Raw genomic sequence first — 23,063 nt, forward strand, 5'->3', positions numbered from 1 at the left:
GAGTGTGTGTGTGGTGAGGGGAGCACTCGGTGTGGGAGAGTGGGGTGGGTGGGTAATAGGGAAATGCCTGTTTTTTTTTTTTTTTCTGGTTTTAAGAAACAGTTTTTTACTTTTTTTTTTTTTTTTAATTACAACGAACAGTTCAGTGGAGACATGTTCCTTATGTGCAGGGGCTAGTGGAATTGCTGATAGCTGAGAATGTAGCCTGCTCCCCAAGTGCGAGTTGGCATTTTGGAGAGAAAACTTGATATTTGGAGCACTGACTGGCACTGCGTTTTCTAAATAATTAAGGGTGGTGGGGTGGTGGTAAGAGAAAGAGGATGGTCTATGAACACTGACCCTGGAAAATTAACTCCCGAGTGTGTGGGTTGCGGATAGCAGGAAAAGAACATCACCCGCAAATGACAGCAGTGCCTTTATTTATTTATTTATGCTTCTTTTTAGTTCTGAGTTGTTTTTAAGCCACAAATTAATGGGGCCACCATGAGTTTTCAGAGAATGAGTTTTACAAAAATCTAAGTGTTTTAAATATTGCAGGGATTTACTTATATATGCTGTATATGAGAAAAGTCCTTCCAGTTATAGGGAGGAGAAAGAAAGTATATTCAGGAATTAAATTTTCACAGTTCTCTGAATTCTTATATTTCTCTTGTTGTCCATTTTTCTTTTTTTGTCCTTCATCCACCCCTTCCACCTTGACCCACTGTCTTCATCATCTAGTGCTGCCGAAACAGAAATACCATGAGTGGATGGCTTTAACCAAGAGAAATGTAATACCTCACATTAAAGTAGGCTAATAGTCCACATTCAAGGCATCAGCTCTAGGGGAAAGCTTTCTCTCTCTTTCGGCTCTGGAAGAAGGTCCTTGTCCTTAGCCTTCCCATGGTCAAGGAGCTTCTCAGGTGCAGGGACCCTGGGTCCAGAGGACATGCTCTGCTCCTGGTGCTGCTTTCTTGATAGTCTGAGGCCCCCAACTCTCCGCTTGCTTCCCTTTCCTTTTACCTCTTGCGAGATAAAAGGTGGTGCAGGTCACACCACAGGGAAAGGTGACCTGAGTGAGGGTGGTGTTACAATCCCACCCTAATCCTCTTACAGTAAAATTACAATCACAAAATGAAGGACAACTAGGCAATAGTGGGAATCATGGCCTAACCAAGTTGAAACACACGTTTTTTAGGGTCATAATTTAATCCAAACCAAATCAAACTTGTCACCATCAAGTTGATTCCAACCCATAGAGACCCTAGTTGATATTAACTCATAGAGACCCTATAGCATAGAGCAGAACTACCTCATAGAGTTTCCAAGGTCTAGTTGGTGGATTTGAACTGCTGACCTTTTGGTTAGCAGCTGAGCTATTAACCACTATGCCACCAGGCCTCCTCTTGATCCACAGTCCACCCTAATTCACCACTGTGTTAGAAAAAGGCTTTGCTATTCTGAAATAAGAACTTTTTACTATACTTTTGTGTTCGTGGTTGCTTTTGGTATGTCTTTAAGCACTGAACAGTTAACTCATACCCATTAAAAACCCATTGCCACTGAGTCTATTCCAACTCATAGCGGCCCAATAGAGCAGAGCAGAACTGTGCCATAGACTTTCCAAGGAGCGCCTGGTGGATTTAAACTGATGACCTTTTGGTTAGCAGCTGTAGCTCTTAAACAGTACACCACCAGTGTGGGAGGGGTTTAATTGATAACATGATGTCTGGGCTCCAAGGGAGATGGAATGGATGTGCAGGAGAAGGGCATGCAGATTCAGCCTGTATAGTCCCCTGAACTCTGTTCAAGATCATAACACACCTCAGTAATCACTTGAATCTAAACATACAACTTTAACAGTTGATGTAAATGACTTTACACATGAATTTTGGAACGCAACTATTTCTCAATGGAAGTTTCTTCAACTAAGCTGTTTGTATTCCCTTAATAATTGTGAAAGCTAACATTTATTGTGTTCATTCTGTGTGTAAGGCCTTTTTCTAAGTGCCTTGTGTGTTTTATTTAACCTGCGTAACAACCTTTTGAATAAGACCCATTTTAGAAATGGGAAACTGAGGCAGTGAGAGGTAAAGTAACGTGCCCAGATCAACCACCTGATAGATTGAGTTAGGATTTAAACCCAGGCAGTTTGTTTCAGAATTTGCTTATGTAATCACTGTACATGACAGCAGTGAGCCCTAGTGGCTGTGTGGCTAAAGAACTTGGCTGCTAACTGAAAGGTCAGTGGTTCGAACCCAACCGCCTCTCTGCAGGAGACAGATGTGGCAGTCTGCTTCAGTGAAGACTTACAGCCTTGGAAACCCTATGTGGCAGTTTTACTCTGTCCTTTGGGGTCACTATGAGTTAGAATTGACTTGATGACAGTGGGTTTTGGCACATAATACTAATGTGCAGTGTATTCTGTATGCCGTGTATATGTTCAGAAACTAATTTTCCGAACATTTATGCCATATATAGATTACCAATCCAGTTGCCGTTGAGGAGATTTTCACTCCTGAGGACCCCGTGAGTTTTCAGAGTAGGACTGCCCTCCATACGGTTTTCAATAGCTGTGACCATTTGGAGGTAGATTGCCAGGCCTTTCTTCCAAGGCAACTGAGTGGATTTAAACTGCCAACCTTTCAGTTAGTAGCTGAGCACTTAACTCTTTGTGCCACCTAATACATATATATACTAGGAGGTTTTCCTCCTTATTTGTACTTTAATGTTTTGTAGCCTCTTATGAATACTTGTTCCTGGCAGTTAACTAGATGCTAAAGAACAGAATAGGCACATGTAACCCTCTCTTACCTTCTCCCTCCCCTCTTTCACAGAGATGAAATGAAAAGGAATTAATGAGGACAGATTATTGGATTAGGGCCCATACTCAGGGCTCTAACAGCATGGGGAGTTTCTCCTGTCACTTCAGTTCTTGTTCAGGAATTGGCACCTGCTTTTTGTGAATCACAAAGACCAGTGCTTTATATCAAGCCATTTAGATTTGGGCTATGGAGCAGTGACTTAAAAAAATTAAATTTTATTTTCAGAGATTTTTTCTATTAATTGTTTACATTTATTTTAATTGTATATTCTGAAACCGCTACAAAAAGGCATGAAATAATTGTTTAAATTTTAATTCGTATGGGTCAAAATGTATGTTAAACTACCTATTGTCGCCGTCACAGTCGTTGTTATGTTTGAGCCGATTGTTGTGGCCACTTGTTACCAAGTATGACTTTCTTCTCCAGGGACCGATCTTTGCTGACAACGTGTCCAAAATATGTGAGATGAAGCCTCGTCATTCTTGCCTCTAAGGAATATTCTGGCTGTACTTCTTTCAAGACAGATTTGTTCATTCTTTTGGCAGTCCGTGGTATATTCAATATTCTTTGCAAATACCGTAATTTAGTGCCTTCAATTTTTCTTTAGTCTTCCTTATTCATTGCCCACCTTTCGTGTGCGTATGAGGCGACTGAAAGCACCATGGCTTGAGTCAGGTGCACATTAGTTTTCAAGGTGACATCTGTGCATTTGAACACTTTAAGAGGCCTCTGGCAGCAGATTTGCCCAATGCAATGTGTCGTTTGATTTCTTGACTGCTGCTTCCGTGGGTGTTTATTGTGGATCCAAGTAAAATGAAGCCCTTAGTGATGTCAACATTTTCTCCATTGTCATGATGTTGCTTATTGGTCCTGTTGTTAGGCTGTTGGTCTGTAGTCTTTGATTTTCTTCAGTAAATGCTTTAATGCCTCTTCACTTTCAACAAGCGAGATTGTATCATCTGCATATCTCAGGTTATTAATGAGTCTTCCTCCAATCCTGACGCCTTATTCTTCTTCAGACAGTCCAGCTTCTCGGATTATTTGCTCAGCATACAGGTCGAATAGGTATGGTGAAAGGATACAATGGAGATGCACACCTTTCTTGACTTTAAGCCATGCAGTATTCCTTGTTCTATTTAGATGACTGCCTCTTTTTCTATGTACAGGTTTCTCATGAGAACAATTAAGTGTCCTGGAAATCTCATTCTTTCCCATGTTATCCATAATTTGTTATGAGCTGGAGTAGGTCTCAGAAATAATGTGCCATTTCTTCCAGTTGGTTGTGCACGGCTGCCTACTTCCCTAGGTGGTAGCAGGTAAGGCCTGTCTCAGAAACACTCCCCTCCTCACTAAGCATGATTCTTCACACTGCTCCATCTTCTTTCCCGTGTGTGTCTCCTGCCCTCCTCAGTGGCCGGGGAAAATGATAGTAGTCCACTATGAGATTTATTCTTTTATTATACTTTATTTTATCATTTGTTTTTATAACATAGTTCCGTTAAAATCAAGGGTAATAAAAATGTTTGTGTGATGGAAGTGGATAATCCCACCCACTGTGTCCATCTAAAGTTTCATGAGAAAACTGTGCCCACAACAGAGGGCTCCCACTCCTCTGGCTCACTGTATTTTCTCCTTGTTTATTTGCTCTTCCCTCTTTCCTGATGCATGCATGGGACCACTGAGCTTCAGGACTCCACAATTCTCCTTTTCATACCAGTGTTACTGTAATCTTGGGTTCATGGGCTGCCTTGCCACAGATTTACTCATTCTGTTTCTGTTAATTATTTCATTACTTAAAAATCTCTCATGAATTTTTCCAGAAGTACATTCTATTCCTCAAAAACTTGGAAGCAATGGGAAAGTATGCAATAAATAACAAGAAAACATACGTAATGCATAGAATAAATTATTAACGTTCCGATATGTCTGTTATCTTACTTACATTGGCATGTATGTGTATTAGAGTCTCTGGTTGATGCAAATGGTTAATATCTTGAGCTGCTGACAGAAAGTTGGAGTTCAGGTCCACCCAGAATTGCTGTGAAAGAGAGGTCTGGCAGCCTACTTCCGAAAACTCAGCCATTGGAACCCCTATGGAGTACAGTTCTACTCTGGCACACTGGTGTCATCATGAATCAGAACTGACTCAGTGGCAACTGGTTTTATGTGTGTATTAGCACACACATTTATGTATATTAACACGGATATTATATCCTGATATTTTCATTCATCATTAGTCTTTTCTCATGATAAATTTTTTTTGTTTTTTTTTAATGAGGGCATTAAATTACTTTATAATATTCTGTGTGCATGTACTATATGTTTTTTAACGATTTGACTATAGTTGCAATAATAAATGTGCATGTTTCTAGTAATCTTCAACCTATACTTACATCTTTTTAACATACATCTCTGCCATTAAATCTCTTTGTTTAATTATTGTTTAACACTCTTTACACCTAAGAGATGGTCTCAGAAGCAGCCCTGATCAGTTTTTCTCCCTCTTACTCATGAAGCCCCTTAATGTATTCCAAGGTATCAACTACGAAGGATTTTACGTACTTATCCTTTGTTTATTTTTCATTCAGTCAGTATATTCCATGGGCCAGAAGTAGTCTATGTTATGCAGATACAGTGGTGAAAGGTACACACTGTCCCTGTCCTCATGAAGGGGACAACCCAGTGCAGGGGGGAGGAGCACTGGGGAAATGCAGCTGAGAGCAAGCACAGACAACCCTCCAGGAACCACACTGGACTTCAGAGAGGCTTGTTGGCTGCTGTTCACCTGGCAGGCTTCTAGATACCAGAGTACCCTTGGGCTTGGTGCCTGCTCCTCTCTCTACTGACATCCTCCCTCTAGGATGCCTCAGTGAGTTTACTGCTGTCTATTTGTAGCTATGGACCTGAGGTTTATACCTCCATCCATTCAAACTCCTCCTGGGTCCAGACTCATATATTCAAATGTCAGCCTAACTCTCTGTATTGACCTCTTTATGCATTATAATGATACATTCCTCATATGGCCATCATGAAAAGCAAACATGAAAGGAAAAGCACAGGAGTGCCTGGCACCAGTGTAGGTACTCAATGAACATTAGCTGTTGGTATTATCCTTGACATCTCCGTGTGGGGTGAAGTTTTATTACCGGACATCTCCATGTGGATATCTAACAGCTGCACCATGTTATCTAGGCTATGAAACAATTCTTGGTTCCAACCACCATTCCGTTCTTATCGATGAATTTCTCAAGGCTTCGGTGATGGGATTGTGTGTTTTTCCACACAATGGATGTGATTAGGAATGGTTGGCCAGGTCCTACACAATAAATTGCTCCAGCGTTCCTTTGGGTGACCATTGAGACAAGTTTCAGCCAACGAATGTAGCAAAGAATTGGAACCACTCTCAGCTGTTCATGCGAGTACTCTCAATCCAGAATATCTGGTAAGTCGACTGTTAGGGATTGAATTGTGTCCCTCCAAAATGTATGTGGAAATCCTAACCCCTGTACCTGTAAATCTGACCTTGTTAGGAAAGAGGGGGCCTGCTTTTATTATGTGAATGAGGTCATACCAATGTAGGGTGGGTCCTAAGCCTAACTCTTCTTAGTTATAAAAGGAGCAGAATACACACAGACACAAACAGGTGAAAAGGAAGACAGACAAAGAAGACAGATGCTTCTAGAAGGCCAGGAACACAAATGATTGCTGGCATCTACTAGAAGCTGAGGTAGACAAGGAAGGACCTCCCACTACAGCCATGCCCTGAATTCGAACGACTACCTGCTAAACTGTGAGAAAATAAATTTCTGTTCTTTAAAGCCATCCAGTTGTGTTATTTTTTGTTATGGAGGGACTAGGTAACTAACACACATACCCGTTCTTATAAGTTCAGCCCAGTGCAGAATAATTTTCTTCCCTCCTTGGTCTAGACCACCCGAACCTGCTCTTTCCCTGTCAGTGTCCTTTGCTTTCACCTAAGAGTTATGACAGAGTCAGCTTGATGCTGATGCATTGAAATTTCAATTTATTTTTTATTTATGATTACTATTAATTCCAGTATTTTCTACAGTTTTCAATGGAGACAGTCCTATAATCTATGAATAGCAGTTATACTTTTTCTCTTTTTGTACTAGCTTACACTTCCAGTGTTCAATGTTTAATAAAAGTAATGATAGAAGCACCCTTATTTTGTTGTTTATTAATTTTAAAGAGAATGTTCCACACGTCACCATGAACTATCGTGCTAGTTGTAGTTTTCCATGTTCGGGAACTCCTTTTCTGTTCCATATTTGCTCCTAGTCCTTATCTCTCCGTGTGATTGGATTTTATCAACCTGCTTTGCCCCCATCTCTTGAGGTGAGCATATGTCTTCTCTTCCTTCACCTATGCATGTGGTGAATGAAATTACTAAATCTTTAACGTTCACTCAAATTTGTATGCCTACAATAAAATGCCTTGATCATGGCATGTTACGTGGTTTATCCTTTGCTGGATTTCCTTTGCTGGCATCTTACGTAGGGTTTTGCATCTCAGTTACTGAGTGTGCTTGTCCTCTAACTCTTCTTCTACCTTCCTTCTCTAATTTGTTATCATTTTTAAACTAGCCTTAAGGATCAAGTTAGGGGAGTATCTCATGGTTTTCTAATCTCTGTTGACTATGTACAAGATTAAAATGACTGTTTCTTGCATGTTTGCTGGAACCTGACTGGAAACGATCTAGGTCTGCCGTTTTCTTTGTAGGGAGATCTTGAACTACTGACCCATTTTATTTAGTGGTTAAAGGCATCTTCTGGTGCTAATTTACTTAGAAAAAATTCTGATGCATGTTCTAGGTTGCTCGAATCTCATCTTCAAATATTGATTATCAGGGCTTGTAGCCTCATGGAAGGCAATTCATCAATCCCAGATTTCCCCAAAGTCAGGCTCTGCAACTCTTCCCGGTACCAAATTCCCTCATTTAAGACTTATTTGCAAAGAGACAACAGTATGCTATCTGCGCAGTTGTTTATCCACAACCTTCTTGAGTCCATAATGTGAGGATATAGTCTTCTAATACTTTTTTTGTAATTGTTCTCTTTCTTATTTTTTTTTTTTTCCTTTTTTCACTGCCAATACCCCTGCCCCCCGCCAGTCTAGTAGTTTTAAAGTTGTGCGTTTCAGGTTCAAGTCTGTAATCCAACTGAGCTTCTGTGTGTGCTGCATGTGTGCATCAAAAGAACACGCTTCTAGAAGCAGAAAGCAGGCAGTGCGACTGTTGGGTGGTTGGCGGGGGAGGGGGAGGGGAGCTGCTGCTCAGAGAGGGCGCCTGAGGGAGGCAGGAGATGCCGGGCTGCCCGCCGCAAGCCCGCAGGCTCCAAGGAGGCGGAACCCACGTGCACCATGAGCCTTTTGAGACAGGCCCAAGCCCACCCAGCTGGGTGCTAACCTCGCATCCGCCAGGCTTGCAGGTTCCACCAGGACTAGGGGAAGCCTAAGGCCAAGGAGGGCAAGGTCTAGGGTCTGGACCTGAGAACTGGTTCTGCCACTTGTGATCGCAGCGCTTATGCTGGAAAGGAGGGCAGGAAGCATATCGCAACGTGTGTCCGGACGATGACCCAGAACGGGGGAGTTGTGGTCACCCACGGACTCTGGGTCTGCATATGGAGGCCCCCAGGGTGCAATTCCAGGAGCAGAAGGCAAAGCCACAGAGGCCAAAGTGCACCTCGCCAATGCTTCCCAGGGGCATTTCCCCAAATATGGGGAGCAGTCCCTCCTCTGGGCTAGGGACTTTGTTTCCTCCATTGTCATCACTGACTGTGAGCAGACTCTAGTCTATGCAGACTAATGAGGAGTTATCAAAATGAGCTCCAAACTCCGGATTTGAGTTAAGGATCATAAATTAACACAGAGAAATATGACTTTAGCAATAAGTGACTGTTTGAAGCCCAAGTTGCCTTAAAACACGGAATTTCAGTCTTTCAGCTCCTCTGCTAATCTAGTGACTAAGAACAGGATCTCACTGGAGCTCAAAGATGTGGGGCACTGGGAATACTCTGGGTCTGTCTGCTCACGGCTGATTGCCTGATCCCAGTTTTATTATACAGCTTAAATACAGACCAGAAGAGGAGTTTGGGGCTTGACACCTGACATCTTAACACCAGTTCCTGTTTCTTGAGGAAGGAAGAGGTAAAATAAATCAGCATTTACTGTGTCCTTCTCCATCCCCGGAAGTCTTCATGAAGACCCTCTCAGGTAAGGATTGACAGGGAGTGGCTTGGTTTACTATTCGACTTTGTCCTTCAGTCACTTTGTTTATGTCCTGCATGTAAACTATTATGCATTGACAGAAGCATTCTAATTCTTATGCAGAATGACTAGACCTGCTGCAGAATGACTATATTGTGCCTCCCTTGGGCACCCCTGTCTGCGCAGCACCCCCCACCCCCAACTGCCCAACCGCCTCTCTCCTGGCATTCTGCTTCTAGAAGCATGTTCTTTTGATGCAGAGATGCAGCACACACAGAATCCCAGCTGGATTACAGACTTGAACCTGAAGACCTTATGCAGAATGACTATTTATGAACCCCTAAGCTTAGTACTAAAGCAGGTACTTACTCCTCAGAGAAGGCCCTGGGGGAGGTTGATACATGCATTCCCCAGTGCTCCTGCTGCTCTAGAAGTGCCTGAAATGCCTCTCTGGGAAAGGCCTTCAGATTAGCCTCATGGCCCACGTGGGAATTCAGGCCTATTTTTCTGTTAGAACATCTCATTTCGCTCTGAAAATTTTATTATCCAGTTTATTCACCAGACATGAGTACAGACATCTCATATTTTCAAAATAATCCCATTCTCTAATACTAATTTGCCACCAAGAGTATATTCCAAAGTGTTTGCAATAGGCTAGAAAGTCTTTCCAAAGAGGGGAGTCCTGCACCATGTTGTGCAGTGACAGCAGGGTTGGCATAATATGTTTACCCAGATACCTACCACTTTTTAAAAATTTTTTATTGTGCTTTATTTGAAACTTTACAGAGCAAATTACTTTCTTGTTCAGCCATTTATACACAATTGTTTTGTGACATTGGTGGCAATATTCATGATGTGTCCATATTCTCTTCTATGCTCCGGTTCCCCGTTTCCATCCGCCATGATTCCTGTTCCGTCCTGCCCTCTTTTCTGTGCTTTTGGGCAGGTTTTGTACTTTTGGTCTCATACACACGATTGAACTAAGAAACACTTTCTTCACGTGTGTTATTGTTTGTTTTATAGACCTGTCTAATCTTTGGCTGATCGGCAAACTTCAGAAGGTACTTTCGACTTTGTTGCTTTCCATAACTCCTGAATTCCAAGTCTACCACCTGAAGAACTTCCTTAGTGTTTCATTTAGAACAAGTCTGGTGGCGATGAATTCTCTTAAGCGTCCTTCACCTGAGAATGTCAATATTTTTCCTTTACTCATGAAAGAAATAACAGCCTATAGAACACTGGGTTAATGTTTCTTTTCTTTCAGTGTTGAAAAAATGTTGTTTTCACAGCCTTTTGGCCTCCATGGCTACAGATGATGAATACAGAGTCATTCCAATTGTTTCTCCTGTGTGAGATGAGTTGTTTTCTCTCTAGCTTCTTTGAAGATATTTTCTTGGTCCTTGTTATTCCACAATTGACAGTGAGGCATTTGGGCGTAAAATTATGTGAGTTGAACTTGTTGGAGTTTGCATAGCTTCTTGAATCTGTAAGTTTATGTCTTTCAACAAATTGGGAAAGTGTTCAGCCAGTATTTCTTCAGATACTTTTTTCTACACCACATATTTTCTCTACACCTTATGGAATTCCAATAAATAAATGTTAGATATTTTTGGATTTTTTTGAGGCTCTGTTCATTTTTTTTTTCAATATTTGTCCTCTGTTTTCAGATTGGATATTTTCAATTGAACTATTTTCATCTCATTGATCCTTTTGTCTGTCAACAGCATTCCGCTGATCAAGTGAATTTTTTATCTCTATTTTTCCTGTCTAAAATTTTCATTTGTGAATGGTTTCTATGTATTTTTCTATTTTTCTAAGGTGTGCCTGTTACTTCTTTGAGTGTGGTTAAAGTAGCTTTTTAAAGTTTTTGTCTATGATTCCAAGACTATGTCTTACTTCAATCTTACAGAAAATGTTGATGTTCTTTGTTTTAGCAATCACTTGGCCCAGTTATGTTCAGGCTGCAGGTTCTTTCCCAACTTCTGGATGCTGTGGCTCAGATGTCAGTTCAGATTTTGAAGACTTTGCAATGACATTTGGATGTAATCTATGGGAGTGTCACTCAGTCTGGGACCTTGTTGGTGTTCTAACCCATAATGCAGTTCTCAAAGGATTGATCTACTTCTTAGGGTCAGAGCAAAGCATATGCAACTATGGGAGTGGAGGGGGGTATGAAAAACAACTTTATGGTATCCCTCTCTTGAGCCGCCTGGTCTCTGTCTCTCTGAGGCTCTCTGATGTCTGAGCAGCTACCTTCCTGGTCCACTGGCAAGAATGTTGGGGCTTTAATCTCTTCATTCTGCCGTGCAATTAAGTGACTGGGTCTGCCTATGAGGCCAAATAACGGTAAGATGGAGAAAATGTAACAGAGATTCCTCTATATTATTTGGTCCTTATATACTTAGGTCAGAGAGAAGGCACACTGTTTCTGGTGATACTTCCAAACAGGTATGGAGAAAAAGGCATTAACAGGTCGATAGCTGCATACTAGGTGTTACGAATTAAACTCTGTCTTCCCAAAATGTATATATCAGCTTGAATAGGCCATGCTTCCCAGTATTGTGCGATTATCCACCATTTTGTCAGCTGGTGTGATTTTCCAATGTATTGTAAATCCTACCTCTATGATGTTAATGAGCGAAGATTTGAAGCAGTTATGTTAAGGAGGCAGGGCTCAATCTACAAGATTAAGTTGTGTTTTAAGTCAGTCTCTTTTGAGATATAAAAGAGAAAAGAGCAGAGAGACAGGGGGACCTCAGTACCACCAAGAAAGAAGTGTCAGGAGCAGTGCACACTTTGGACCTAGGGTCCCTGTGCTGAGAACCTTCTTGTCCAGGGGAAGATTGGTGACAAAGACCTTCCCCTAGGAGTGACAGAGAGAAAAAGTCTTCCCCTGGAATTGGCACCCTGAATTTGGACTTATAGAGCCTCCTGGACTGTGAGGGAATAATTTTCTTTGTTAAAGTCATCCATTTGTGGTATTTCTGTTACAGGAGCACTAGATATCTAAGACACTAGGTACCAGGAGATGTACATTTCCCAGCTCTTTCACTCCCAGGGCCACTATGACTAAGTAGCCATTGCCATAAATCCATGTGAGCAGACTATTCTGATTACTGCTTTGACTCTACTGTCTGTTATGGTAACCACACACACCTTGTCTTTGTTGATTGAGTGCCACCACTTGGCTGCTACCACCACGGGGTCCAGTCAACTGCATTGTAGTTAGGTGTCTTAATTCAGTTAGGGCAGTTCTCACTGTGGACTCTTACTTACATAAAATAGCAACCACAGAAGTCTTCAATAATGCTGGGGCTTGCTTCCCAAATTTGTACCTCACCGCTATGGTACAAAGAGAGCCCTCTGGGCACTCCGTGTGTGGATCTGTGGGTCCAGCCTAATAAATCCATTCTAACCTGCCAGTTTCCCTCAGCCTTTGGTTACCTTCTCCTACAGTATACAATGGCAGATCTGCCATTTCCACTTGATTTATTATAGGCCACCACTTAATCCATGCTTCAGTAAACCAACCAAATAAACTATGAGATCCTTTTCTAACCTCTGAAGCTGAAACACTGAATGAAGAATCTATGCTTCCTGGGTCTATATCAATAAACTCAGACTAATCCACCTTTATGTTGCTTGCACCATTATCCCACACCCATAATAGCCATTCCCACACATATTCACCAGGTTTCTGTATGTATGTATGTATGTATTAGAAAAATCAAGCAGTTCTTTTGGAGTTTAGCATACTTTCTCCTGGGTCATACTTCATAGTTCACCTTTTGGGGCTTGTTGGGACTGAAGTCTAGGTATAGGTCTAGAAGCAAAAATGGGCAGTGGCAGTGGGATGTTCAGCCGTGTCTTATAAGACATCTGCCTAAGGTGATGCCCCAGGCAATGCCCCAGATACCACCCCAGGAGATAACTCAAACAAGACACTTCAGGCACAGCTGAGGGTAATCTCATTAGATGGAGGTGGAAGGGATAATTGTTTTACTGGGAAGGGTGCCTTAGCAGGCAAAGTTAGAGAATCTCTTCAGATGGGAGTAAGAGGTCTGGTTCTGTTAGGAAGAGTGATTCAACAGAAATTGGAGGTTCATTGTCCCCCACTTCCTGACTGTCTGCCCATATGTCCTCATCCCGAGTTTCAGGATCCCATTTCTTCCCAATCAGTGCCCTCACTCTAACTTCAGACACCATTTGAGGCTGGATATTCAATTGGCGCTTTAATTCAGTCACTCTTATGATAAGAATCTGAGTTTATTTTTGGCAGCATTAGCCTTGTTACTATAAGAAATATGGTTTTCTTTCTGGGCACAAGTGGCAGCTTTCAGATCTTGTATGTGGTGCTTCAGCTTTGAGCCCATTTCTTTCATTCACCAGTGTGACTAGCAAAAGCAGGACTAACCAAGCAGCTTCCTTATTATTCTTATTCTGACAAAATTATAGAAAAGTATCAAATATGTAATCAGGCAGAGCCTTGTCTCTCACAAATATTTGATCCAGTGGTAGTAGTATTTTGCGTATTTCTATTGTCACCTCCCACCATGGATTAGCAATAGCCTGTTTACTACTGGAGACAGTCATCAGTGCCTTTAAGACTAGCCAGACTTGAGAATCAATTCAGAAAACTCATCCTTAAGATTTGGTTCCTCTAGAACCACAGTAGGTACCAAATGTCTTAGCCTGGGATCTCTAGAGATGCAAAACTAGTGAAGAGAATATATATATATATGGAAACCCTAGTCGCATAATGGTTAATAGCTATAGCTGCTAACCAAAAGGTTAGCAGTTCGAATCCACCAGGCGCTCCTTGGGAACTCTGTGGGGCAGTTCTACTTTGTCCTGTAGGGTCACTATGAGTTGGAAACGACTCGATGGCAATAGGTATATATATATACACACACACACATACATATATATATGCATACATATGTTAGTTGTGGCTGTTAGATGCCATCGATCCTGTGTAAAACAGAATGAAACACCGCCTGATCCTGAACCATCCTCACAATCATTGCTATGTTTGAGCCCATTCTTGCAGCCAGTGTGTCAGTTCATGTTGTTGAGAGCCTTCCTCTTTTTTTCTGACCCTCAGCTTTTCCAAGCATGATGAGCCTCTCCTGGGACAGGTCCCTCCTGAAAATATGTCCAAGGCACGTGAGATGAAGTCTCGCCATCCTTGCTTCTAAGGTGCATTCTTGGTGTACTTCTTCCAAGATGGTTTTGTTTATTCTTCTGGCAGTCCATGGTATATTCAGTATTCTTTGCCAACACCATATTTTAAATGAATCAGTTCTTCCGTTTTCCGTATTCATTGTCTAACTTGCTCAAGCATGTGAGGTGATAGAAAATATCATGGCTTTGCTCAGGCACACCTTAGTCCTCAAAGTGACATCTTTCTTTCTCAACACTTTAAGGAGGTCTTTTGCAACAGATTTGCCCAATGCAATACATTGTTTGAATTCTTGACTGCTGCTTCTGTGGGCATTGATTATGGATTCAAGTTAAATGAAATGCTTGATGACTTCAGTATTTTCTCTGTTTATCATGGTGTTGCTTACTGGTCCAGTTGTGAGAATTTTTGTTTTCTTTATGTTGAGGTGTAATCCATACTGAAGGCTGTAGTGGTTGCTCTTCATCAGTAACTGCTTCAAGTCCTCTTTACTTTCAGCAAGCAAGGTCGTATCAGCTGCATATCATAGGTTGTTAGTGAATCTTTCTCCAAAACTAATGCCATGTTCTTGTTCTTCGAAACCAGCTTCTCAGAATGTTTGCTCAGCATACAGATTGAGTAAGTATGGTGAAAGGATACCACCATGACACATAACTTTCTGATTTTAAACCACACAGTATCCCCTTGCCCTACTCAAATGACTGCCTCTTGGTCTACGTAGATATTCCGCATGAATACAGTTAAGTGTTCTGGAATTCCCATTCTTTGCTAAGCTATCCATAATTTGTCATGAGCCACACAGTTGAGTGTGCTTCTATAGGAAACAAAAACAGGTAAACATCTTACTGATATACTCTACTTTCAGCCAAGATCCATCAGACATCAGAAATGATATCCCACATTCCATGTCTTCCTCTGAATCCAGCTTGAATTTTTGGTAGTTGCCTGTCTGTGTACTGCTGCAACTGTTTTTAAATTATATTCAGCAAAATTTTTCTTGCGTGGGATGTTAATGACATTACATTGCTCGATAATTTCCACATTGCGTTGGACCACCTCTCTTTGAAATGGGTACACATATAGATCTCTTTCAGTCATTTGGTCAGGTAGCTGTCTTCCAAATATATTGGAATAGTCAAGTGAGTGCCTCCAGCACTGCGTCCCTGTGTTGAAACATCTCATTTGGTACTCCATCAGTTCCTGGAGCCGTGTTTTTTGCCAATGCCTTCAGTGCAGCTTGGAGTTCTTCCTTCAGTACCATCAGCTCTTGATCCAATGCTACCTCCTGAAATGGTTGAATGTCGACCAGTTCTTTTTGGTGTATTGAGTCTGTGTATTCCTTCCGTCTTCTTTTGATGTTTCCTGTGTTGTTCGATATTTTGCCCATAGAATCCTTCCTTCAGTATTGCACCTAGAGGCTTGAATATTTCCTTCAGTTCTTTCAGCTTGAGAAATGCCAGGTGTTTTCTTCCCTTTTGGTTTTCTAACTCCAGATCTGTTCACATTATATTATCATACTTTGTCTTCTCCAGCTTCCCTTTCAGGTATTCTGTTGAGCTCTTTTACTTTATTTTTCCTTCCATTCTCTTTAGGTACTGTACATTCAAGAGCAAGATTCAGAGTCTCTTGTGACATCCTCTTTGGTCTTTGCTTTCTTTCCTGTCTTTCTAATGACTTTTTGTTTTTTTCATATATAATGTCCTTGTTATCATCCCACAACTAATCTGGTCTTCGATCATTAGTGTGCAGTGCATCAAATCTATTCTTGAGATGGTCTCTAAATTCAGGTTTGATATACTCAAGGGCATACTTTGACTCATGGACTTGTTTTAATTTTCTTCAGCTTCTACTTGAACGTGAATATGAGCAACTGATCATCTGTTCTGCAGTCAGCCCCTGGCCTGATTCTGACTCATGGTATTGACCTTCTCCATCATCACCTTCCACAAATTTGATTCCTATCTATTCTGCCTGGAATGGTTCACGAGTATAGTCACCATTTATGTTCCTGACGAAAGGTATGTGCAATGAATAAGTCATTGGTCTTGCCAAATTCTATCAGGTAAGCTTCATTGTCATTTCTATCATCAATACCTTATTTTCCAACTGCTGATTTGTCTGCTTTGTTTTCAACTTCGCATTCTAATTACGTAATTATCAGTACATCTTGATTGATGAATGCATCACGTTTGATCAGTTTCAAACTGCGGAACTTGGTAAAAACCTTCAACTTCTTCATCTTTCACATTCATAATGTGTGTGTAAATTTGAATAATAGTCTTATTAACTGGTCTTCCTGGTAGGCCTGTGAATATTATCCTATTGTTCGTAGTGTTCTACTTCAGAAAAGATCTTGAAATGTTCTTTTTATCGATGAATATGATGCCGTTCTCTTTAGTATCTCAATCCTGGCATAGTAGAACATATCATTGTCTAGTTTAAAAGGTCCAAAACCAAGCTATTTCAGCTAACTAATGCCTTGGATTACTGACCTTTATGCATTCCATTTCATTTTTGATGACTTCCAATTTCCCTAGATTCATACTTCCTTCATTCCACGTTCTGATTATTAAAGGATATTTGCATCAGTTTCTTCTCATTATGAGTTGTGCCCCATCAGGAAACGTCATTAAAGTGGGATCTACTTTGAGGAGGTAGCTCTTCCCCACTTGTATTTTGAGTGCCTTCCAACCTAAGGGGTTATCCTCTGTCATTCCATCAGACAGTGTTCCAGTACTATTTGTAAGATTTCACTGGCCAGTTGTTTTTAGAAATAGGTCACTAGGTCCTTTTTCCTAGTCTGTCTAAATCCAGAGCTCCACTCAAACCAGTCTACCATCGGTGAACCTGGTGGTATTTGAAATACCGGTGGCATAGCTTCTAACATCACAGCAACATGCAAGCCACCACACTACAACAAACTGACAGAAGAGTGGTGGGAGTTAAAAATAAGAAGAACCAAAAAGAGTGCTTCTTCCATGTCTGCTGATTTAGAGGAACCATGAAAAATTGTCAAGTGAAGAGTGATTCAGAGAAAAACATGGGTAGAATGTGACCTAATTTCCATAAAAACAAACAAATGAATGTACTTACATGTGTCCCGGCAAAAAGAAGTATGTAAAAGGGTACATATGTATCTTTGGACACTGGACACTTTGGGGGAGCAGGTACAATATACTTATGTGGGGATGGCTCTTATTATAACTTCTGTATACAAATATCTGTTGTTAAATGTGTTATAAGAATGTAAAACCTTTTAAAGTTTAATAACATCATACGTGTATGTGTGTGTATTTGAAACTTTTTTTTTTTTTTTACTATTTTATATATGTGTTTTTTAGTTATCTAGTGTGGCTATAGCAGAGATAGCACAAGTGGATGGCTTTAACAAACAGAAACTTATTCTCTCACAGTTTAAGAAGCAAGAAGTTTGAAGTCAGGGCGCCAGCTCTCAGAGAAAGCTTTCTCTCTTTGTGGCTCTGGGGGAAAGTCCTTGTCATCCATCTTCCCCTGGCCTAGGAAATTCTCAGCGCCTGGACGCTGGGTCAAAAGGACATGCTCCACTCCAGGCACTTCTTCCTTGGTGGTATGAGGTCCCTCTCATTTCTGCTCACTTTTCTCTTTGTATCTCAAAAGAGACTGACTCAAGACTCACCCTAATCCTGCAGATTGTGTCCTCCCTCATTAACCTAACTGCCTCTAATCCTGCCTCATTAACATCACAGAGGTTAGAATTTACAACACATAAGTAATCACATCAGATCACAAAATGCAGGACAACCACACAATACTGGGAATCATGGCCTGGCCAGGTTGACACACATTTTGGGGGACACTATTCAATCCATAACAATAGAGAAAACACTGTCTTCAATGCCAGATTCAGAGACTTTTATCCATCTATGAAGGGCAAACACAGAAATTGAACAAAATTCAGACCAGCGAATTATTGCTTGCTCTTGTAACTAATGACTTCTTCTGGTCTCTATGCCTCGAAATGGCCAAAAAGAATTCTGAGGATTAATTCAGTTATTGCTAAAACATCTACTGAATTTGCATGTCTACAGGTAAGGAAGAATGCTTGACACCGTGTGTGATTCATTAAGTAACACAGGGACTCTTAGACTATTGTTCTCCTTCTCTGATATGCCACTATCACCTTCTCCCCTTGTTGCTCTCCTGAAAAACCCACACTTGTATATTCTAGGCTTTTTTTCAGGATTGAATTTGCAGGAAGTTAAAGATATATCTTTGAAAGATAAAGAAGACTTTGGCCACATTGTCTTTAGACAGTCGAACTTCCCAGCCAGCCTCTGTGCAGGATGGGAATTCACAATCCCTCCTACTCAGTACCTCTGAGCAGGACGGGATTTCTGTTTCATTATCAGGGGACTGTGGAATTCACCCCTCTTCAGAAAACTTACTTTCCTTTGCCTCAAACTGTCCCTCTCAGGATCTGTCACGGTCACTCTGAGAAATTCACATGGGCAGCCTGTATGGAAGTGCCCATCCTAGAGGCCCTGCCCTCCCTTCCTTGCTCCACAGGGCTTCCTCTGACACTTGGGGTCGCATCTCCCAGGGAGTACACACCTCTGGCACTTCCAGGGATTCCCAGGCCCTGGGATACTGTGGATGGGACTTGGAACTCAATCTGTTTCTTCCCATCCTCACCTTTGGTTATCTGTGTTCTGTCTTCACCAGATTTAGGAGGCCTTGTCTTCTCTTTGCTCGTTTCATCTCAGTCAGGCTTTTCTATTCCAACTCTCTGATCTCAGAACAGATCAGGTTAGACCACAGAAAAGAGAGAGACCAAGCAAACATCACTGATCTGTGCAGAAGCTGCTGAGAAGGGATTTGATTCTCATTGGTTTAGGGTTTTATGCCCACTGCTCACCGGCAGGCAGGTTCCCCCCAGAGTCTGGCTTCTGTCTGGTACCTTGTACTACAAAGAACTCAGTGACCAGCCCACCTTCACAATCACACCTCCCTTAGAGCTATCTTTGCAGAGGCTCTTTGTCATACTTCCATGTCCCACTGAAATCCTATTTCTCTTTCCTTACAAACATTATGCTCATTCTCAGGGCCCTGAGACCTCATCTGCAGATGAGTCTTGTCCTCTTCTCTCCTTGGTGGGGGAAGCTTTTGAGTGGACCTCATGTCTTCGGACAGCTATCCTGGGGCTTCTTCCACCCTGGTGCCGTAGGGCTGCATCTCTCTTTGTACTAGAAGGGGTGTGGAAGGGGCACAAGGCTAAAAGAGGATGGATTTTCCAGGTGAGGTGGGTTTAAGAAGCTTGAATGAACTTCTTCCCTGAAGAGTGCATATTTTGCAGTCCAGACATCCTGCTTCTCTCAGTCTAAGAGTCCTAGCACGTCTTCAGGTGCTTTCTCCTTTGACCTTGAGGCCATGCCTGCACCCTCTGCAGCCAGGTCTCCCACATGTGTAGCAGCACCAGTAGGTGTGGTAGCCTCTTCAGCCCCTGTCTCCTCCTCCAGATGCTCCTGGAGGTGCCTGGCTCTTCTTGCCAGGACTCCAGGATGCTGACCAGGGACTCAGTGTTGGTTAAAGGATGTCGGCCAGTGACCACGTGTCCTCATTTCCTTTGAAGGCTTAGGCTAGTTGCCTGGGCAGAAGACAGCCAAGGTCAGTCTGAGCCTAGACACCTAGTGACCGACCTGTGACACTGCAGCGAGTGATAGATGTTAATTTCCATACTCAGGTATCCGCAGGTGGTGGATTCAGAGTGGTCGGAGGAGAAGTGTAACTAGAGATAACACACTCATGAGGGCACGGGCCAAAGGTCAGGGAAAATAGCTGAGGTCGTGGAGCTCTAGCGGAGCCAGTCTAGGGCACAGGCCTCCCTCCTGTATGTGGCAAAGAGGCGATCCATGTGCCGCCTTCTGCAGACTCTGGACTGCTGGGGCCCTGGTTGCCCAGAATTCGGCCTTGTCTTTGGAGAAGTGACGCGCATGCAGTGTGCCACCGGGGGCTGTGGCCCAGCAGAAGCAAAATCTTGACAATGGGGGCTTCTGTTGACTTTGCCTGTGCTCTCCTTTGGCTGAGTGACATCGTGTGTTTCCTAGCAGGTGAAGGCATTCGTGCAGAGAGGCGATTTCCATGCGTGCAGCAAAGTGTGTGCTGAGATGATGAGTCGCTGGAGACCAGGGTGGACTCTTCAGACCCAGGATAGGCCTCTGGCAGGTATGTGTCAATGTTTTCTGCCCATGGCACTCACCCGGGTATTTGCATAGAATGTCATCAGCGGAATTAGTAGTCTCCGGAGAGGCTGCCACATGTCAACAAGCTTCACCTGGCCAGAGTACACCCGTGATGTAGCTCCCCAATCAGTCACCTTCCCCCTTTGCTCTTTCGTCTCTAGGCACTCTATCAGGCACTCCAAGCTGGGAAGTGACTCAGGGAGAGAAGGAAGAGATTTCAGAGAATGAACACATATAGAGAGAGAGGCAAGAGATGCTGAGTGAGGATGTCTTGCGTACTGATATCCTGAGGAAAGTGGGAAAATTGGACCCTGGCCTGCTCTGCCAATGCCGTGAAGCAGTCCGCACCAGGGGCTCCCTTGTGCCTGCGTAGCCTTTCCCAGGGTGTGCTCAAATCCTGTGACCACTAGGTGTCCTAGGTCACAATGGAGGACCCTGTGTCATCTGCCTGGCGGACTGGATCTCTGCCATTGGCTGAGTCTTGTCACCAGGCCCATCATAAGCTCTGCCCACTCTTCCGGTGGGGAGACTCTTTCCATGGTGATGGCAAAGAAACCTTAGTCCCGCCCACCTGGCCTTGACTTCACCTACCTGGCCTGCTGACCCTCACTCAGACCTCTGTGTCGATCAAAATGAATGTTCACCAGTGGCCCGGTGTCAGCATCTGGTATAAAGGATTCGGGACCTTGCCTGAGGCAGAAGGCAGCCTAGGTCTGCGGGTACCTGGAAGTCTAGTGACTTGTGACGCTGCTGCCAGTGAGAAATGGTGACTCCCACACTCACATATCCCCTGGTGGCAGAATGATAGTGATGGGTGGAGAAACATCGCTCCGGAGCACTCGCGCAGTGGGGCACCGGCCAGAGGCCAGGGCCAGTAGTGGACGTCGCGGAGCTGAATGGCGAGCCAGTGAAGGGCCCAAGGATTTCTCCAATGAGGCAAAATGCAGATCAAGCCAAGGAACATAAAGATAAAGCAGCTGAAGAAATTAAAAAGGTTACTCAAGAACATAGTTAAAAATTTAATAAGCTGCAAGAAACCATAGAGAGACTGCAATCAGAGATTCAGAAGATTAACAATAAAATTACAGAGTTAGAAAACTCAATAGAAAGTAAGAAGAGCACAACTGAGGAATTGGAAGGCAGAATTACTGAGATTGAAGATGAAACTCTTGGGACTAATATATTTGAAGAGAAAGCAGATAAAAGAAATTTAAATGAAGAAATCCAAAGAATCATGTGGGACTTTATCAAGAGAAATAACTATGAGTGATTTCAGTACCAGAACAGGGAGGGCTAACAGAAAATACAAAGGGAACTGTTGAAGATTTGTTGGCAGAAAACTTCCATGATATCATGAAAGATGCTCATCGAATTCCACATAAGGTAGATCTCAAAAGAAAGTGACCGAGACACATAATAATCAAACTTGCCAAAATCAAATATAAAGAGAATTTTAAGAGAGGCTAGGGATAAAGGAAGTCACCAACAAAGGAGAGTAAATAATAAAAAACTTGGACTACTCAGCAGAAATCATGCAGGCAAGAAGGCAAAGGGATGACTTACACAAAATATTGAAGGAAAAAAATTGCCAGCCAGGAATCAAACCATAACCCTGGCCCTCTGGCCTTCGGGCCCTCTGGCCTTAGCCCTCTAACTCTAGCCCCTAAGCCCTGAGCCCCAAAGCCCCTAAGACCCTAAGCCCTTAGGTCCTAACCCCCAAGGCCCTAAACTCTAACCCTAACCCAAACCGTAACCCCTATAGCCTAAACTCTACAACCTAAACACCTACACCCCAAAACACTACACATCAAAACCCTACACACTAAACCCTATACTCTAAGCCTCAAACCCTAAACCCAAACCTCAAATCCCAAACCCTAAACCTAACCGTAAACCCTAAACCCTAACACCTAACCCTAACCCCTAACCACCCTAACCCTAATGACCCTAACCCTAACCCTCGAACCCTAACCCTCTAACGCTAACATGAAACCCTAATCCGAAACCCTAACCCTCTAACTCTAACCTCTAACCCTCTAACCCTAGCCCTAATCCTAACCCCAACCTCCAAACCTAACCCCAAACCCTAAACCTCAAATCCCTAGCCCTAAACCTAAGAATGAGCCTAAGCCTAACCCTATCACTTAACTCTAAACCCTAAACCATAACACTTAAAACCCTAACACGCAAAACCCTAACACCCTTAGCCCTAACACATTTAACCCTAACACCCTAAACGCCACAACCCTAAACACTAACACCCTTAACCCCAACCCCTAACCCCTAAACCCTAAACTTAAACACTAAACCGTCTAACCCTCTAACCCTAATACCCTAAACCCTAACCCCAGCCCCCAGCCTTAACGCTCACTCTAAGCCTTAAACCTTAAGCCCTAAACCCTAGGCTCTAAGCCCTAAGCCCTAAACTCTAAATCCTAAAACCCTAAACTCTAAGCCCTAAGCCTAACCCTCTAATCCTAAACCCTAAAACCTTACCCCAAACCCATCCCAAACCCCTAAACCTGAACCCCTAAGCCCTAGCCCTAACCCCTAACCCTAATCCTCTAACCCTAACTCTCTAACCCTAACCACAACACCAACCCCAACCTCTGAACCCTAACCCCCTAACCCCAA

The 23,063-nt window shown here is 42.7% G+C and overlaps 1 long non-coding RNA gene across 1 annotated transcript; it reads left to right on the top strand.

Moving 5' to 3' along the window:
* Positions 1-8,532: 8,532 nt before the first annotated feature.
* On the top strand, positions 8,533-22,599 carry LOC135229337 (uncharacterized). The gene is made up of 4 exons (XR_010320116.1): positions 8,533-9,035; positions 16,055-16,229; positions 20,295-20,412; positions 20,591-22,599. It is a non-coding gene; the product is annotated as an uncharacterized LOC135229337 (long non-coding RNA).
* The last annotated feature ends 464 nt before the right edge of the window (positions 22,600-23,063 follow it).

Source organism: Loxodonta africana, unplaced genomic scaffold (genome assembly GCF_030014295.1).
Source record: "Loxodonta africana isolate mLoxAfr1 unplaced genomic scaffold, mLoxAfr1.hap2 scaffold_231, whole genome shotgun sequence".
Lineage (NCBI taxonomy): Eukaryota > Metazoa > Chordata > Mammalia > Proboscidea > Elephantidae > Loxodonta > Loxodonta africana.